Raw genomic sequence first — 18208 nt, 5'->3', positions numbered from 1 at the left:
CTAATTTTGAATTTAACACTCGTGAGAGATTTAACCAAATAACGGCAAATTTGAGACCCTCTGATGCGGACGTAGGGAAGTCCACGCAAAACCCTTGGTCTGTTCGATTCCAGATTCAGACAAAACCAGTAATCAATTCCCATGCCAGGTTGGGTCGGTTATTCAGATTCCCCGTTGATTGAGACAAGATTATACATTCACAAAGTAAGAATATAAACTTTCCCCACACCATCTTTTCCCTAATAAAGAACAGCAACGGGCCTAACAGGATCAGGCAAAGAATGCAAAGAATGACCCGCTGAACAACTGAAACCCTAAGTCCCGCGATGTTCGTCGGCAACCTCCCCAATATCATCAAAACCTCTATCGGGGATTCGTCCCCAGGCAACCAGCATTTTACTCGAGCAGTCGGTTGGGGTCTGGAATTTCCAAACACATCAGTAACCCAAATTCGCTTTTTATCCGCCACTATCCCGTAGTGGTTAGCCACATCCTCCCGGAGAGCCGACATCTGGGCTCCGGTATCTACTAAAAAGGTGACTGGAGTTTTAAAGGGACCCAGGGGAAAGGTAATTAACAAGTCCCCTTTGGCGTTTTCTGTGAGCCTCCTTAAATAGATCCACCGGCCATCCCCCGCCTCACCGATTGGGGACGGCGGAGGGGGTTTCCCGACTCCGGGACGCTCAGATCGATCAATGCAGTCTCCTGGGGGGGCGGACGGGATTATTGTTTCAGGTTCCCGGGATGGGAGGACAAAATCCTTGGGGTTCGAGGGAGATGGGGTTTCCTTTATTTTGTCCCAGCCTTTCACCAAACTTTCCAGATTGGGGGTGGGTAACCCATCCATCACCTCCCTGGGAATCCCCTTTGAGATGCCTTCTGTCCATAACGCATATCTTTTACTATCAGGGGGCCGCGTCGGCCTCGGGGGTGCAGCTTTTATTCCCCCATTGCCTTCCACCCTCCTAAGGTCCGCCTTGGATTTTGTCTCTCCCTGGCCGGTAAATCCCATCCGTCTCCCGTAATTAATCAATTCTTGTGCCACCTCTCCCCATGTCGTCTCCGGGGGACCTCCCCTCCTCCGGGGTCGGGGCGCCCTCAACCGATCTTGTAGTTGCACCGCATATAATTTCAAAGCATCAGGTAATCCTCTTATAAGGGGATGCAACCTGTCGGGGTCTGCCACATATTGCATGGGAGAGGGCTGTTGCGGAACCAATAACCGGTCATGCATCAACTGGAGACACGCAGTTTTCTGTACACTCTCTAAAATGTGCCCCGCCGTAGACGTTTCAATCGAGAAGGGGTCTCCCCTTTCCATGGGATCCAATCCACCCGCCCAGTATGCCACTCTTTGGGTCAGGGACCAGGGTTCTCTATTGTCATTTGTGGTTAGAAAAACTCCCGGACCCAATATCCTCTCGCCTCGTCCTCACTCAGCAAGATACGGTCACCCCGGTAAGAGACACTCTCCACACATACTCAGTTTCAGTTTCTCGGGGGCCCCGGGAATATTTCTCCTGAATTTCACCCAAATCAGTGGGAGAATAGGGAATGATACGAGTGGTAACTTGTTGGGCCCTCCTTGACCACCATCCACAGTCTCGGTTTAATCAAAGGTCGCATTACAGCTCCCTCCCCCGAGGGAAATATTTCTCTTAGTGGTCCAAGTCTTTACAGGGGTACAACGATTTTGGATTTTTTCCCTCGTCAGAATCGGCATCCGATTTTCTACACCAATTGGGGAGCGGATTTCATTAATTGTTCCTGCAATATTCGCTCCCGCTCCAAAGCTTCCGTCAAAGCGGTGTGTATCTGTTGATTAGTCACCCGCTCAGCAGTAAGCTGATCAGAGAGATGTCTTGTCTCATTTCCTAATTGCTCCTGCAGAGCCCCCACCAGATCTTGAAGGGATTTTATTGTCTCCCCTTCTACATGTTGGGCCATGTGTTTATTCCATTGTGCTGCCACCAGAGCTGCTCCTAAAACCGCACAAACTACTGCCTTCCCCTTCCCTTGTTTCAGTTTTCGTTCGTTAGCCAAGGTGGAAATTCTGTCGGCTACCGCTTGTGGATCGTGCCAATTATTGTGGGCCCAAGTCATACCAGAGGGAGAAGGTCGGGCGCTATAGCCCTCTAACCTCTCCAGGAGAGGGGTGCAATCTACAATCGGTCCTCCCAGGGAGGCCATCATGAGTATACAATTATAGGGACCAGATCCCGTACTAGTCCTCAGAGGACTGTCTCCCCTGGTGTACGACTCCTCTCAGAGAGGGGCTTTGGTAAAAGCCTGTCCCAATGATTGCTTTAGCACCAATGAGGGGATCCTGCCGACTACGCCACATTTGTTACGACCCGGACCGGACAGCCCAGAGGGTCGTAGAGGTTCTGGGATCCCCCCGGGCTAAATTAAGGTGAAACGACACCAAACGATCACTTTGAATGCTTTATTTGAACAATCCAAACTGTGGAAGGCGTAACGGTGGGCAGCGTGGGTTGCAGCAAAACGTTCACAAGAAGAGAGAAAAGAGAGGAAGAAGGAAAAAAAAAGAAAGAGGGGGAAAGAAAAGAGATAGTCACCACCCTTGGATCCCGCGGCGTCGGCGACGAGCGCGGCAATCCTCCAGTGATGGGCGCGCGCATAATCTGGCTCTTTGCAGTTGTGTCTTTTATAGTCTACATCTCCGTCCACAGTCACGCCTCCTGAAGACTTATATGGGTTCATTCCAGACAGTTCTCAACATATATGGTGGTATTCCAGATGGTTCTTCACCTACTGAGCATGTGCGGCTTATTGGGGTGGTGGTCTTAGGGACTTTCCAAGGAGCTACAAGCCCCCTCCTCAGATAAGCTTTGTGTGGCCTCTGGCCATATGTGGTGGGTTCCCAGGCTGGTTCTGCCAGAACACAGGGCTGCACACCCTCCGGCACGCCCCCTGTGTCCACGCCAGCCAACTTCTTGTTAATGGCTGTCCTGGTTTCGGCTAGGACAGAGTTAATTTTCTTCCTAGTAGCTGGTATAGTGCTGTGTTTTGGATTTAGTAGGAAAATAATGTTGATAACACACTGATGTTTTTAGTTGTTGCTAAGTAGTGTTTATACTAAGTCAAGGATTTTTCAGCTTCTCCTGCCCAGCCAGCAAGAAGGCTGGAGGGGCACAAGAAGCTGGGAGGGGACACAGCCAGGACAGCTGACCCAAACTGGCCAAAGAGCTATTCCATACCATATGACATCATGCCCAGTATATAAACTGGGGGAGTTAACTGGGAGGGGGATCGCTGCTCGGGAACTAACTGGGCATCGGTCAACGAGTGGTGAGCAATTGCCTTGTGCACCACTTGCTTTGTATAGTTTAATTCTTTTAGTATTGCTATTGTCATATTATTATTATTATCATTATCATTGTTTTTCATTCCTTTCTGTCCTATTAAACTGTCTTTATCTCAACTCACGAGTTTTTTTTCCTGATTCTCTCCCCCATCCCAGGGGTGGGGGGGCAGTGAGCGAGCCGCTGCGTGGTGCTTAGCTGCCGGCTGGGGTTAAACCACGACAATGGCCCTCCCTCTTTGTTATGCAGACTGTACCTTGGTTGCTACAATGTTTGAGACATTGACAGACATTAACTCTTTCAGTCCCTCACACTACTGAAGTCCCATTATTTCTGTTGCCATGAGAAATTTCTAGTGGGGTGTTTTCTTCTACGTTATAAGCAAAGATGCAATTAAAATTGAAGTAGACTGTGCTGCCCTTCTTTCCCCAGACTGCTCTATTAAACCTTATTATATAGTATAGAAAGTAGCCCAGGCTCTTCTAACTTGTGAGCAAAAACTTAGGGACTTTTTTTACATTGTGGTCTCTTTTCTTATAATTATGTTGTTTTGCACCAGGCGGTGCTATTTCGTTATGATCCCAGTAAGGAAGGCATTCAGACTCTGTAAGGTATCATTTAAAATGCTATTTATTAGGGCTAACGCTATAAAGGAGGAGAGAACAGTATAGATAATCTTATGTCCCTTCAGACGCTGTTACAGCATCGAACAGGTTTCTGACGAGAGTGCAGCACACCATGCAGATCCCACCCGTGGAAGGGTTACCCCATTTTGGTCATTCGAGCTATTATAGGGTTTTCTTACAAGAAAACAACTCTTTTTATCATTTCTACTGTCAAACAAAAAGGATGTTCACATGAGAACTTCTTGCTGCACTTCTAGATGAAGGCAAGGCCACACAGGTGGTGTAATTGCTAGTATCGAGTGGGAGCTGCCTGCAGGCTCCTCTCTTACAATCAACAGGCTAAGTTTATACTGTGGCCAAGGGATTTGTGCAGCACAACACAGGCCTGAAGGCCAAGCTGTACGTGCAGCACAGCACAGGCTTGGGCCTACTCAGGTTAACTGTTACATGGATCACTAACTCCTTGATATCTTCTGGTCAGGATCACTAACATGTGCACGTGCCTGTTAGTGCACTGATGCCATGCACAAATGATTGCATGCAGACACATGTATTTTCAGGTAATGAATGCAACTCTGTGTACTAGTAAAGACAAGTAAAGTTTAAGATCTTAAAAATTGTACTCAAACCAAACAGCATATGCAGGCAAAATAAAAGTAATATAAAAAAAAAAGGGGGGGAAGATGCTCTGTCCTTTTAAATGTGAATTTCAAAAAGTAATTTTTTACCTGGTTTTTTTGCTTTGCTTTGCTTTACAGTCTACTTCCCCTGCTATTGAAATATAGTTCTAAACATATATATTAAGCACGTATATATTTACTGAACAAGGTTTTCTGCCTTTTTTTTGTCGTCCCCACATCCCCACACAAGATGTATGTGCATCTTCTTGTCTGGTCAAAATGACCAGTACAGTCTTTGAGAATGGGGTTTATTGCTAAACCAGAGTGGAGAAATGAAGGCCCAGATCCCAAAAGAACTTAGGATCCCTAATGTTTTTTAAAAGCAAGCAACGGTTTCTTTAACATCTTGTGCAGAGTTTTTTCCTATTAGTCTGTCTGTCTGTTTACTAAAGTAAAATATAACACTAACAACAATAATAATAATGAAATATAATAATTGTAATGAAAAGGAATATAGCAAAAAAAAAGAAGGGGGGGGAAGAAAAATAACTAGTGATGCACAATGCAATTGCTCACCACCCGCTGACCGATGCCGGAGCAGCGATCCGCCCCTCCCGGCCAGCTCCCCCCTGTTTATATACTGGGCATGACGTTCCATGGTATGGAATACCCCTTTGGCTAGTTCAGGTCAGCTGCCCCGGCCATGCTCCCTCCCAGCTTCTTGCCCACCTGCTTGCTGGCAGAGCATGGGAAACTGGAAAGTCCTTGGCTTAAGATAAGCGCTACTTAGCAACAACTAAACCATCAGTGTGTTATCAACATCATTCTCACACTAAATCCAAAACACAGCAGTGTACCAGCTACTAGGAAGAAAATTAACTCTGTCCCAGCCAAAACCAGGACAGAGTCATAGAATCATAGAATCGTTTCAGTTGGAAAGGACCCTTAAGATCATCGGGTCCAACCGTTAACCTAGCACTGTCAAGTCCACCACTAAACCATGTCCCTAAGCACCACATCTATACAGATGGTGACTCAACCACTTCCCTGGGCAGCCTGTTCCAATGCTTGACAACTCTTTTGGTGAAGAAATTTTTCCTAATATCCAGTCTAAACCTCCTGTGGTGCAACTTGAGGCCTTTTCCTCTTGTCCTATCGCTTGTTACTTGGGAGAAGAGACTGACACCCACCTCCCTACAACCTCCTTTCAGGTAGTTGTAGAGAGCGATAAGGAGATACAGGGGCAGTGTTATGCATTTGAGGAACCCTAGTGGCAAACCCAAGATCTTTTCAAAGAGGTCGGGTCTCTCAGTGGCTAAGTGGCACCAAGAAAAGCTTGGTTTCAACGTTTTTTAGTTGGGTGTCTAAAATTGTGTCACAGTGCCATCTGGATCTGGCCCAGTGAAACATCAAATAGTAAGTCCAGTATGGATCACAATACACTTCATTTGGAAAAAGGAATGCAGTGGCATTTGAACTTTTTTAGTGTTAAGATAAAAATGAAGCTGAATTGAATTTGGAAGCCTATATAAAGCATGAGAGGAAAAAATAAAAAAATGAAGTATAGAAAGAAGGCATTATATCATGTCAGTAAGCCTGCTCTAATACATTAAGCATTTCTAGATTACCAGGGAAAATAAACTTAGATACTTTATTTCTGTTCAGTACTATTCAGATGTAATGCTCTGCTTTTTTTTTTATCTTTCACTCTAGTGTTGTTTTACAAATGTCATTGGTCTGTCTGTATGCCTGAAATACTGAAGTTGTTTTAGAGTTTAATCTGTCTACAGTAAAAACCAACACTTGAAAAAAATATATCTGCTTAATTGTATTAAACCTACTGTCTATATGAGTTTGGAAAAGTTTGGGTTTTTTCTTAAGTATTTTTTAAACACTGCCTAACAGAGTATAGATCACATTCTTCCCATCACATTTTTAAAAATTGCTTTATAAGAGTGACAGGATTGATCGGTCAGATCTGAAGTACTGCATTCTTGGCTGAGTTAATTAAATGATTAATTTTGAGATAATTAAGAAATTGAGATGCAGAATCTAGCTGTACTCCTCTAGTTGCATAAACTTCCAGTTCAACATTTATTTTATCACTACCATGCTTAACGTGGCTTTTTCTTTCCCCTCCCCTAGGATCTTTTATTGAAGTTGATGCAGATTTCCATGCTAGAATACCAGTGGTGGTGTGCAGAGAAAAGCAAAGGTCTCAGTTGTCACTTTGTTATATGCTATTAGAACACACAATGTAAATTACTGTCCTGGTTTTGGCTGGGACAGAGTTAACTCTCTTCTTAGTAGCTGGTACAGTGCTGGGTTTTGGATTTAGTGTGAGAATGATGTTGATAACACTCTGATGTTTCAGTTGTTGCTAAGGAGCGCTTATCTTAAGCCAAGGACTTTTCAGTTTCCCATGCTCTGCCAGCAAGCAGGTGTGCAAGAAGCTGGGAGGGAGCAGAGCCGGGGCAGCTGACCCGACCTAGCCAAAGGGGTATTCCATACCATGGAACCTCATGCCCAGTACATAAACAGGGGGGAGCTGGCCGGGAGGGGCAGATCGCGGCTCGGGAACTAACTGAGCATCGGTCAGCGGGTGGTGAGCAATTGCATTGTGCATCACTGGGCTTTTTTCTTCCCCCCCACCCCCCCCTCCTTTTTTTGTTATATTCCTTTTCATTACTATTATTATTATATTTCATTATTACTATTGTTAGTATTATATTTTACTTTAGTTATTAAACTGTTCTTATCTCAACCCACGAGTTTTACTTTTTTTTTTCTTTGCTTTCCTCCTCCTCACCCCACTGGGAGGGGGGAGGGGGAAACGGCTACGTGGTGCTTAGCTGCTGGCTGGGGTTAAACCACGACAGCCTTTTTTGGCGCCCAACGTGGGGCTCAAAGGGTTGAGATAACAACAGATCTGATCAGACTGTGTTAACACAAACTTGTTATAAGTATTCATTGTATTGGTTTGATAGTCACTGGTTATAATGTGGACTCTTTTGCTCTCAAAGTTGGTGTCACGGTTCTTGAAGTTGCGTTATGTAATGCCCTACTTGCAGTATATGCTCCCTGTTGTGCTGTTTATCACCTGTGGGAACCGGGCTAGAGTTATCATGGTGGTGTTGTTTGTAACGCTGGCTTATGATATGATAGAAGTGCAGGCCGTGAAACTAATCGGGTGTTTGTACTCGGCATTGTTGTCACCTCTGTACTTCGGGAGCCACCTCTGGGAGACTATTAATAATTGTACCTTTTACCTTTTCTCCTCTGGGAGCCAATCTATGGAGGAGACCTCTCCGTACTTCGGGTGCCACCTCCTAGAGAATATTAATAATTGCACTTTCTACCTTTTCTCCTCGGGGAGCCGACCTCTTGGGGAGACATCTTCCCACGTCTTCCCTTTCTCCGCCAGGTTAATTACAATAGCATTGGAGGAGTTTGTAAATTTTGAATCTCCTTGGGATGTTGAACTCAGCATGGTCCTATTGCTAGGAATCAGCCTGTTCCTGAATGTGGTTCAGGTCTTGTCTAGGGTTAAACAACTATTTCAAAATACCACCCAGAGATCAGCTCCCACGACTGCAGCTACTCCAACTCTGGCGACAGGCACTGTGGCTACTCAAACCCCAGCGACAAGCACTGTGGCTACTCAAACTCTGGTGACAGCTACTGCAGCTACTCAAACCCCAGCGACAAGCACTGTGGCTACTCAAACCCCAGCAACAGGCACTGTGGCAACTCAAACCTTGGCGATGGATGATGCAGCTGAACTAGAGAATCAACCGGTGCCAATATCAATCGCCCCTATACAGAAGAAGAAATATACAAAAAAATCAGTTCGCTTAGCGAAGGGTGAAGGTGAACCAGGGTCATCACGAGAACAGGAGGAAGAGGCAGAACCAGAGGTAATCACCCGATCCCTATCCCCGAGTGAGCTGCGAGATACGCGAAAAGACTTCAGCCGTCATCCAGGCGAGCACATTATCACCTGGCTGCTCCGATGCTGGGATAATGGGGCCAGTAGCTTGGAATTAGAGGGTAAGGAAGCCAAGCAGCTGGGATCCCTTTCTAGGGAAGGGGGCACTGACAAGGCAATTGGAAAAAAGACACAAGCCCTCAGCCTCTGGAGGCGACTTCTGTCAGGTGTGAGGAAAGGTATCCCTTCAAGGAAGATGTTGTATGTCATCCAGGCAAGTGGACCACCATGGAGAGAGGTATCCAGTACCTGAGGGAATTAGCTTTGTGGGAGATGATTTATTATGACCCAGATGATGGGCAGTTACCCAGAGATCCAGACGAAGTCCAATGCACACGACCCATGTGGCAGAAGTTTGTATGAAGTGCACCATCATCGTATGCCAATGCATTGGCAGTAATGGACTGGAAAGGCGAGGAGGGACCAACAGTGGATGAATTGGCTCGCCGACTTCGGCAATACGAAGAAAGTCTCACCTCCTCCCTCGTCGCGGCTGTGGAGAGACTGCCAGACATACTAGCCGAGAAATGGTCCCAAGAGTTCCAGCGATTTGAGGATAAGTTCTGCCTCCCACCTGCACGGACCAATATCTCAGCTTTTAGGAGTAGGTATTCCTCTGGGCAAGAGAGAGGAGAGAGAAGGTACACACCACGGGGTACCCTGTGGTTTTACCTGCTTGACCACGGAGAGGACATGAAGAAGTGGGATGGAAAACCTACCTCGGTTCTAGATGCACGGGTACATGAATTGTGAGGAAAAACAATGACACATGTGGGCTTGTGAAGGACTGGAAGCTGTCAATGTCTCAAACATTGTAGATAAGTAAAACCCTGAGTTTCAAACAGTGTCGGGAAGATAAGTAAATCGCTTGCAAGTGTTGAGACATTCTTTGGTTATCTAAAGAATGTGGAGGCCCGCTTGCAGATGTTAAGTATCTAAAGACATGTGGGGGTAGGAGTAGCCAGGACTTCGGCCTTCATCCCAGCAACCCCCAGGAAGCAGATTACAACCACCTAGCAACTGCCAGCACCGGACCAGCCGACATGGAGGCAGGGACTAGAGACTGTATAAAAAAGGGAACCCTTCTCCACTTTGGTGCGCGCCCATCACCGGAGGATTGCCACGCTCGTCGCCGACATCGCGGGAAGATTGCCACGCTCGTCGCCGACATCGCGGGATCCAAGGGTGGTGACTATCTCTTTTCTTCCCCCCCCCTCTTTCTTTTCTTTTTTTTTCCTTATTCCTCTCTTTTCTCTCTTCTTGTGAACGTTTTGCTGCAACCCACGCTGCCCACCGTTATGCCTTCCGCAGTTTGGATTGTTCGAATAAAGCGTTCAAAGTGATCGTTTGGTGTCGTTTCACCTTAATTTAGCCCGGGGAATCCCAGAACCTCTACGGCCCTCTGGTCTGTCCGGTCCGGGTCGTAACAGGGCTCTTCCAGGAAAATTGCTGCTTCAGCCTCCAGTGAGCACTGTGAGCGGTGTGGCCGACAGAGTGGAAGGGCTGATCTTACTCCTGATTCTATGAGAAGGAATTCTAATCCATTCTTACAAAAAGTGAGTGGAGAAACCTATGACCAGGACTAGAGGGGCCCTGCCTCCAGCCAGGCGGAGGAAAGGGACAACCGGGTTTACTGGACTGTGTGGATCCGATGGCCTGGCACATCACACCCACAGGAGTATAAGGCTCTAGTGGACACCGGTGCACAGTGTACTTTAATGCCATCAAGCTATAAAGGGGCAGAACCCATCTGTATCTCTGGGGTGACAGGGGGATCCCAGCAGCTCACTGTATTGGAGGCTGAAGTGAGCCTAACTGGGAATGAGTGGCAGAAACACCCCATTGTGACTGGCCCAGAGGCCCCATGCATCCTTGGCATAGATTATCTCAGGAGAGGGTATTTCAAGGACCCAAAGGGGTATCGGTGGGCCTTTGGTATAGCTGCCTTGGAGACAGAGGCAATTGAACAGTTGTCCACCTTACCTGGTCTCTCGGAGGACCCTTCGGTTGTGGGGTTGCTGAGGGTCGAAGAACAACAGGTACCGATCGCTACCACAACAGTGCACCGGCGGCAATATCGCACCAACCGAGACTCCCTGATTCCCATCCATACGCTGATTCGTCGACTGGAGAGCCAAGGGGTGATCAGCAGGACTCGCTCACCCTTTAACAGCCCCATATGGCCAGTGCGAAAGTCTAATGGAGAGCGGAGACTAACAGTAGACTATCGTGGCCTGAATGAAGTCACGCCACCGCTGAGTGCTGCTGTGCCAGACATGCTAGAACTTCAATATGAACTGGAGTCAAAGGCAGCCAAGTGGTACGCCACAAGGGATATCGCTAATGCATTTTTGTCAATCCCTTTGGCAGCAGAGTGCCGGCCACAGTTTGCTTTCGCTTGGAGGGGCGTCCAGTACACCTGGAATCGACCGCCCCAGGGGTGGAAACACAGCCCCACCATTTGCCATGGCCTGATCCAGAATGCACTGGAAAAAGGTGAAGATCCAGAACACCTGCAAGACATTGATGACATCATCGTATGGGGCAACACAGCAGCAGAAGTTGTTTTTGAGAAAGGGGAGAAAACAATCCAAATCCTTCTGAAAGCTGGTTTTGGCATAAAACAGAGTAAGGTGAAGGGACCCGCACAGGAGATTCAGTTTTTAGGAATAAAATGGCAAGATGGACATCGTCATATCCCAATGGATGTGATCAACAAAATAGCAGCTATGTCTCCACTGACTAGTAAACAGGAAACGCAAGCTTTCTTAGGTGTTGTGGGTTTTTGGAGAATGCATATTCCAAATTACAGTCTGATTGTAAGCCCTCTCTATCAAGTGACCCAGAAGAAGAATGATTTCAAATGGGGCCCTGAGCAACAACAAGCCTTTGAACAGATTAAACGGGAGATAGATAGTTCATGCAGTAGCCCTTGGGCCAGTCCAGGGAGGACCAGATGTGAAAAATGTGCTCTACACCGCAGCCGGGGAGAATGGCCCTACCTGGAGTCTCTGGCAGAAAGCACCCGGGGAGACCCGAGGTCGACCCCTAGGGTTTTGGAGTCGGGGATATCGAGGATCTGAGGCCCGCTATACTCCAACTGAAAAGGAGATATTAGCAGCATATGAAGGAGTTCGAGCTGCCTCAGAAGTGGTTGGTACTGAAACACAGCTCCTCTTAGCACCCCGACTGCCGGTGCTGGGCTGGGTGTTCAAAGGGAAGGTCCCTTCTACACATCATGCAACTGATGCTACATGGAGTAAGTGGGTTGCACTGATCACACAACAAAGTCGAATAGGAAACCCCAGGCGCCCAGGTATTCTGGAAGTGATCACGGACTGGCCAGAAGGCAAAGATTTTGGAATATCGCCAGAGGAGGAGGTGATGCGTGCTGAAGAGGCCCCACTGTATAATAAACTGCCAGAAAATGAGAGGCAATATGCCCTGTTCACTGATGGGTCCTGTCGCATTGTGGGAAAGCATCGGAGGTGGAAGGCGGCCGTATGGAGTCCTATACGAGAAGTTGCAGAAACTGCAGAAGGAGAAGGTGAATCGAGTCAGTTTGCAGAGGTGAAAGCCGTCCAGCTGGCTTTAGACATTGCTGAACGAGAAAAATGGCCAATACTTTATCTCTATACTGACTCATGGATGGTGGCAAATGCCCTGTGGGGGTGGTTGCAGCAATGGAAGCAGAGTAACTGGCAACGCAGAGGTAAACCCATCTGGGCTGCTGCATTGTGGCAAGATATTGCTGCCCGGCTAGAGAATCTGGTTGTGAAAGTACGTCATGTAGATGCTCATGTACCTAAGAGCCGGGCCACTGAGGAACATCAAAACAATCAACAGGCAGACAAGGCTGCTAGGATTGAAGGGGCTCAGGTGGATCTGGATTGGCAGCATAAGGGTGAATTATTCATGGCTCGGTGGGCCCATGACACCTCAGGCCACCAGGGAAGAGATGCAACATATAGATGGGCTCATGATCGAGGGGTGGACCTGACCATGGACACTATCGCACAGGTCATCCATGAATGTGAAACATGCGCTGCAATTAAGCAAGCCAAGCGGTTAATGCCTCTTTGGTATGGGGGACGATGGCTGAAATAGAAATATGGGGAGGCCTGGCAGATTGACTATATCACACTCCCACAAACCCGCCAAGGCAAGCGCCATGGGCTTCCAATGGTGGAAGCAACCACCGGCTGGCTGGAAACATATCCCGTGCCCCATGCCACCGCCCGGAACACTATCCTGGGCCTTGAGAAGCAAGTCTTATGGCGACATGGCACCCCAGAAAGAATTGAGTCAGACAAGGGGACTCATTTCCGGAACAACCTCATAGACACCTGGGCCAAAGAGCACGGCACTGAGTGGGTGTATCACATCCCCTGCCATGCACCAGCCTCCGGGAAAATCGAGCGATACAATGGGTTGTTAAAGACCACATTGAGAGCAATGGGTGGTGGGACCTTCAACCATTGGGATACACATCTAGCAAAGGCCACCTGGTTAGTCAACACTAGAGGATCTGCCAATCGGGCTGGCCCTGCCCAATCAGAACTTTTACATACTGTAGAAGGGGATAAAGTCCCTGTAGTGCACATAAAAAATATGCTAGGGAAGACAGTCTGGGTTACTCCTGCCTCAGGCAAAGGCAAACCCATTCGTGGGATTGCTTTTGCTCAAGGACCTGGGTGCACTTGGTGGGTGATGCAGAAGGATGGGGAAGTCCGATGTGTGCCTCAAGGGGATTTGATTTTAGGTGAGAACAGCCAATAGATTAAATTGTATGCTATTAATTGCTATATAATCCTGCCATTGTATGTCATCATTATTATAACTGTTATGTGCTATATTAATGGTATTACAGTAAGAATCCCTTAGATTAATGAAGAATGAACTTTGACAAAACTGAGTGAAGTGCAGTAGTGATGGAACCAGGACTGACTTCAGCATGCAACAATCCGACACCACACACCATCCTCCTGCTGCGCCCAATGTCACCTGCCTGCCACATCGCACCAAAGCCCAATCCTGTTCTGCCGACTGAGCGGACTTCACACCATCCCTCCTGCCCAGACAGACTGTTACGATAGATGGAGCTCAAAGTCATGGACTGAATGAACTCAACAGACATTGGATAGAGATGGCCCATAGACCACGGGAATGATATCTGTGTGTATATATTAGAAGACAGGAAAAGTGATGGTGATTAATTGGAAATGTATCAGAAAGTGTGGGATCTGAGCATGATGTAAATGGTATAGAATAAGGGGTGGATATTGTCCTGGTTTCGGCTGGGACAGAGTTAACTTTCTTTTTAGTAGCTGGTACAGTGCTGTGTTTTGGATTTAGTGTGAGAATGATGTTGATAACACTCTGATGGTTTAGTTGTTGCTAAGGAGCACTTATCTTAAGCCAAGGACTTTTCAGTTTCCCATGCTCTGCCAGCAAGCAGGTGTGCAAGAAGCTGGGAGGGAGCATGGCCAGGGCAGCTGACCCCAACTAGCCAAAGGGCTATTCCATACCGTGGAACATCATGCCCAGTATATAAACAGGGGGGAGTTGACCGGGAGGGGCGGATCGCGGTTCGGGAACTAACTGGGCATCGGTCAGCAGGTGGTGAGCAATTGCATTGTGCATCACTGGTTTTTTTTTCTTCCCCCCCCCCTTTTTTTGTTATGTTCCTTTTCATTACTATTATTATTATTATATTTCATTATTACTACTGTTAGTATTATATTTTACTTTAGTTATTAAACTGTTCTTATCTCAACCCATGAGTTTTACTTTTTTTCCCCTTTCCTCCTCCTCACCCCACTGGGAGGGGGGAGGGGGAAATGGCTGCGTGGTGCTTAGTTGCTGGCTGGGGTTAAACCACGACAATTACATATACCAATATCTGAAAAATTATATTTCTGTACTAAATTATTACAGTTCCATGGATCTTGAAAAGCAAAGTAACACTCATGGGCAAGTCATTTCTAGCCTAGAATAAGAGGGTAAAGTTTGTTCTGTCCTCAACTACCTATTTCCCAATCCTCTAAACAGTTATGGCTTCCAGCATGTACCCTTACCACTCCGCTTGGGATGATTGCTTAATCAGAAATTTCCTTTCTTTCTTCTAGATAATATCGATACCATATTAAATTAAGAATTTCTTTAAGGGCAAGAGCAGCTTGCTTAGCTTCAGTAATATGTTGAGAATGGGAGAAAGGCATTTTATTTTGCCCATTTAATTGATATCACTTAAGGTTCATGAAATGTTCTATAAATGGCTACTGATGCAGAAATTTTACCAGTATTTGCTGCTACCTTGATCTTTCACTGTTTGAAAATTTTTCTTGTGCTCTAGAAACCGCATAGAAACTGTTTTATGATGGTGTAGTATGGGAAGATGTTCTTGATTCATGAAGGAAATTAATACTGTAAGATTTAGTTCAGTGAAATAATGTCATTAGAATTAGTAATTAGAAACAAGCACTTAAATTTTAAGTGTATTTGGTGTCTTTGAGAGGCTGTTAAATCTTTCTTTACAGCCTCCAGCTATAATGTTTTGTGAGATGTCATCTGACCTATCACTTTTCTTACACCACCTCCAAGATCTTTTACTTTGTTTCTTTTCGTTTTTTAGTGGCCTTATTTGTAAAGTGCAGGGAATGAGAATGCTTGTCTGACAACATACCATTTGGCTACACTTGGAAAACTAGAACCTTTAGTGTTTGCCTTCAGGTACTGGGCAAAGGTAAGAGTTCTTTGTATTCCCTCATCTGTGAACATTAATGTTATGCTAGTGAGACTGTATGTATGGTTTAGAAAATAGCTGTTGAAACTCTTTTTAGGGAAATAGTTGGAAAAGGGATATTTAAAATATCTGTAAATTGTAAATTTTATAAATGTTATAATTAGCATTTGTACATTATAGTGTTGTGTAAAATTTCAAAAGTGGAATTTTCAGCTTCAGCCAATGACACAGACTGTAAGTGTCCTGTTCTACATTACCAAGCAAGTCAGAAGAATGTATATAAGATGGAATCACCAGTGTCATGGTTTAACCCCAGCCAGCAAGTAAGCACTATGCAGCTGCTCCCCCCTCCCCCCTCCCAGTGGGGTGGGGAGGAGGATCAGGGAAAAAAAAAAAGTAAAACTCGTGGGTTGAGTTAAGAGCAGTTTAATATCTAAAGTAAAATAAAATATAATACTAACTAATAATAATAAAAATATAATAGTAATGAAAAGGAATATAACAAAAAAAAGAGAAATAAAACCCAAGAAAAGACAAATGAAGCACAATGCAATTGCTCACCACCCGCTGACCGATGCCAGAGCAGCGATCTGCCCCTCCCGGCCAACTCCCCCCTGTTTATATACTGGGCATGAGGTTCCATGGTATGGAATACCCCTTTGGCTAGTTGGGGTCAGCTGCCCTGGCCATGCTCCCTCCCAGCTTCTTGCACACCTGCTTGCTGGCAGAGCATGGGAAACTGAAAAGTCCTTGGCTTAAGATAAGCGCTCCTTAGCAACAACTAAAACATCAGTGTGTTATCAACATCATTCTCACACTAAATCCAAAACACAGCACTGTACCAGCTACTAGGAAGAAAATTAACTCTATCCCAGCTGAAACCAGGACAACCGGTTTACCATAAACTTAATCCATCATGAAAAAATTGAAAGAAAAAACTGTTTGTTTCTATATGTAGATAAAAACATTTTCTTGTAAATTAAAATAACTTGTTCCAAAACTTTGTGTGCATGCAATTAAAGTACGACATAAGAAAAACATGAGTTTGAACTTCTGTTATATCTATGTATCATTTTTTTGCAAATGTACAGTATGCTCTCTGTTTTGCCATTCTGCACACTATGATTCTGCAGTATATTTGTATAGTGGGACTCACACTGAAAAGATTATAGTAGTAATATGACTCCAGTAAATATGAAGGTCTTCAGAACCAAGTCCATCTCATAAGAGGAGGTCAAAGATGTCTGAGTTTAGTGTGACACACTTATGAATAGAAATTATAAGAATATCTTTTTGTCACTTGAAACTTTAATGACTGCACAATTTATTTTTACAGTTGTGTTGATCATCCTGAAGAAGGAGGCTTGTCACCTTATGTATTTGCGTTAATGGTTATTTTCTTTCTGCAACAGAGGAAAGAGCCATTTCTACCTGTTTATTTGGGATCATGGGTATGTGTGTTAATACACTGAATATTATGAATGAGAGGATGATCGTTTTCTTCACTTGTGGTGTTGTAATGTGTCAGCTTCTTGCTCTACTGAGCACAAACCATAAGCCAGTCACTTCTGCTCAAATTCAGAAAGAATGTGAATACAGACAGGCTGCACCTAACCTTTGTATGCTTGGCTCTAAGGATTCAATTCACAATCATAATCATTGGATTAAGTGCTTCTGTTGAACTTTAGTGAATAGGGAGAGCTGGGCATTGAAGAATGCGATTCATAACACCACCTACTTCCTCATTTCTTCAGCCTTTCTTCCAAGCTCTTGAAAACTCTGAATTCATGTAGCTACCTCCCAAAACAGTGTCTTGGACTTTGACATCTAATTCTTCATTTCTAGTGAAGAAGATGGGCTCATTGTTTAGAAATAGTAGTGATGGTACTCAGCTTCTTATGTATAAGCCTAATGGTCAAAGCATGTGCCTAGTAAGTAGGAAATGTCTTTTATGCCCTACTCAGTGTGAAGGGATTCAGACCCATCTCTTAATGCTTTCCAAGAGAGTAGCCTAAGCACTCAGCTCTGAGGGTACTATCAACCCTTCTAGGTGAAATTATGCCACTGTGTAGGCAAGAATGCAACACTCCTCAGGCCAGGTAAAGATACCTAGTGGAAGGATGATTACAGGAGCTCTCTTGAGCCCCTGAGCTCTTTTTGTTCCCGATGCTGCTTATGTATTTTATTCAAAGACTAATGCGAAATGTCTAAGGAGTTCCTAGAACAGAGACCAAAAGTCAGGAATCTCCTTTTCCAAGAAAAGTACCTTCAGGGTGAGAACTATAACTGGTTTTTTTGGAAATAAAGCATGGCTGCTACTGCCATTTCATTCCCCTATCAATTTTAATGAAAGAAGTAGGGGTCATAGTCTTGTGTAGAGCTTGACCTTTTAAATTTGTTAAAGCCTTACAAAAAGTACACCTATCGGATCTAGTTAACTGAGAACTTAAGCAAGGGAACACTTAGTCTGAGGACCATTGTGGGTACATGGCTTGACTTGGCAAAGGTGAGGTTAGTTGTCACTACATATAGACCACAGTTAGGGAGGACATTGGTGCGATATCTGCCTTGAGGGATCAGACTAGGGCTTTCGAGGATGGTTTTTTTGGATTTAAAGCCTGAATTGCATTTTACTACTTTATATATCAGGAGTTCTATTATGGACACAGATCCAGAATCTAATTCTTCAGGACACCATTCAGCTGTTCTATTTATGGCGCCCATTTTTGTTCTTGGAATCATAGAATGGTTTTGGTTGGAAGGGACCTTTTAAAGGTCATCTAGTCCAACCCCCCTGCAGTGAGCAGGGACATCTTCAAATAGATCAGATTGCTCAAAGCCTGTCCAACCTGACCTTGAATGTTTCCAGGGATGGGGCATCTACCACCTCTCTGGGCAACCTG

The 18208-nt window shown here is 45.3% G+C and overlaps 1 pseudogene; it reads left to right on the top strand.

The window, feature by feature from the left end:
• Positions 1-326: 326 nt before the first annotated feature.
• LOC127029296 (terminal uridylyltransferase 7-like) overlaps positions 327-18208 on the top strand; it is a 35288-nt pseudogene continuing 17406 nt past the window's right edge.

This window comes from Gymnogyps californianus, unplaced genomic scaffold, assembly GCF_018139145.2.
Source record: "Gymnogyps californianus isolate 813 unplaced genomic scaffold, ASM1813914v2 HiC_scaffold_99, whole genome shotgun sequence".
In the NCBI taxonomy this organism is placed as follows: domain Eukaryota; kingdom Metazoa; phylum Chordata; class Aves; order Accipitriformes; family Cathartidae; genus Gymnogyps; species Gymnogyps californianus.
Note: the sequence above shows the minus strand (reverse complement) of the source record. Positions and strands in the feature narration are given on the sequence as shown.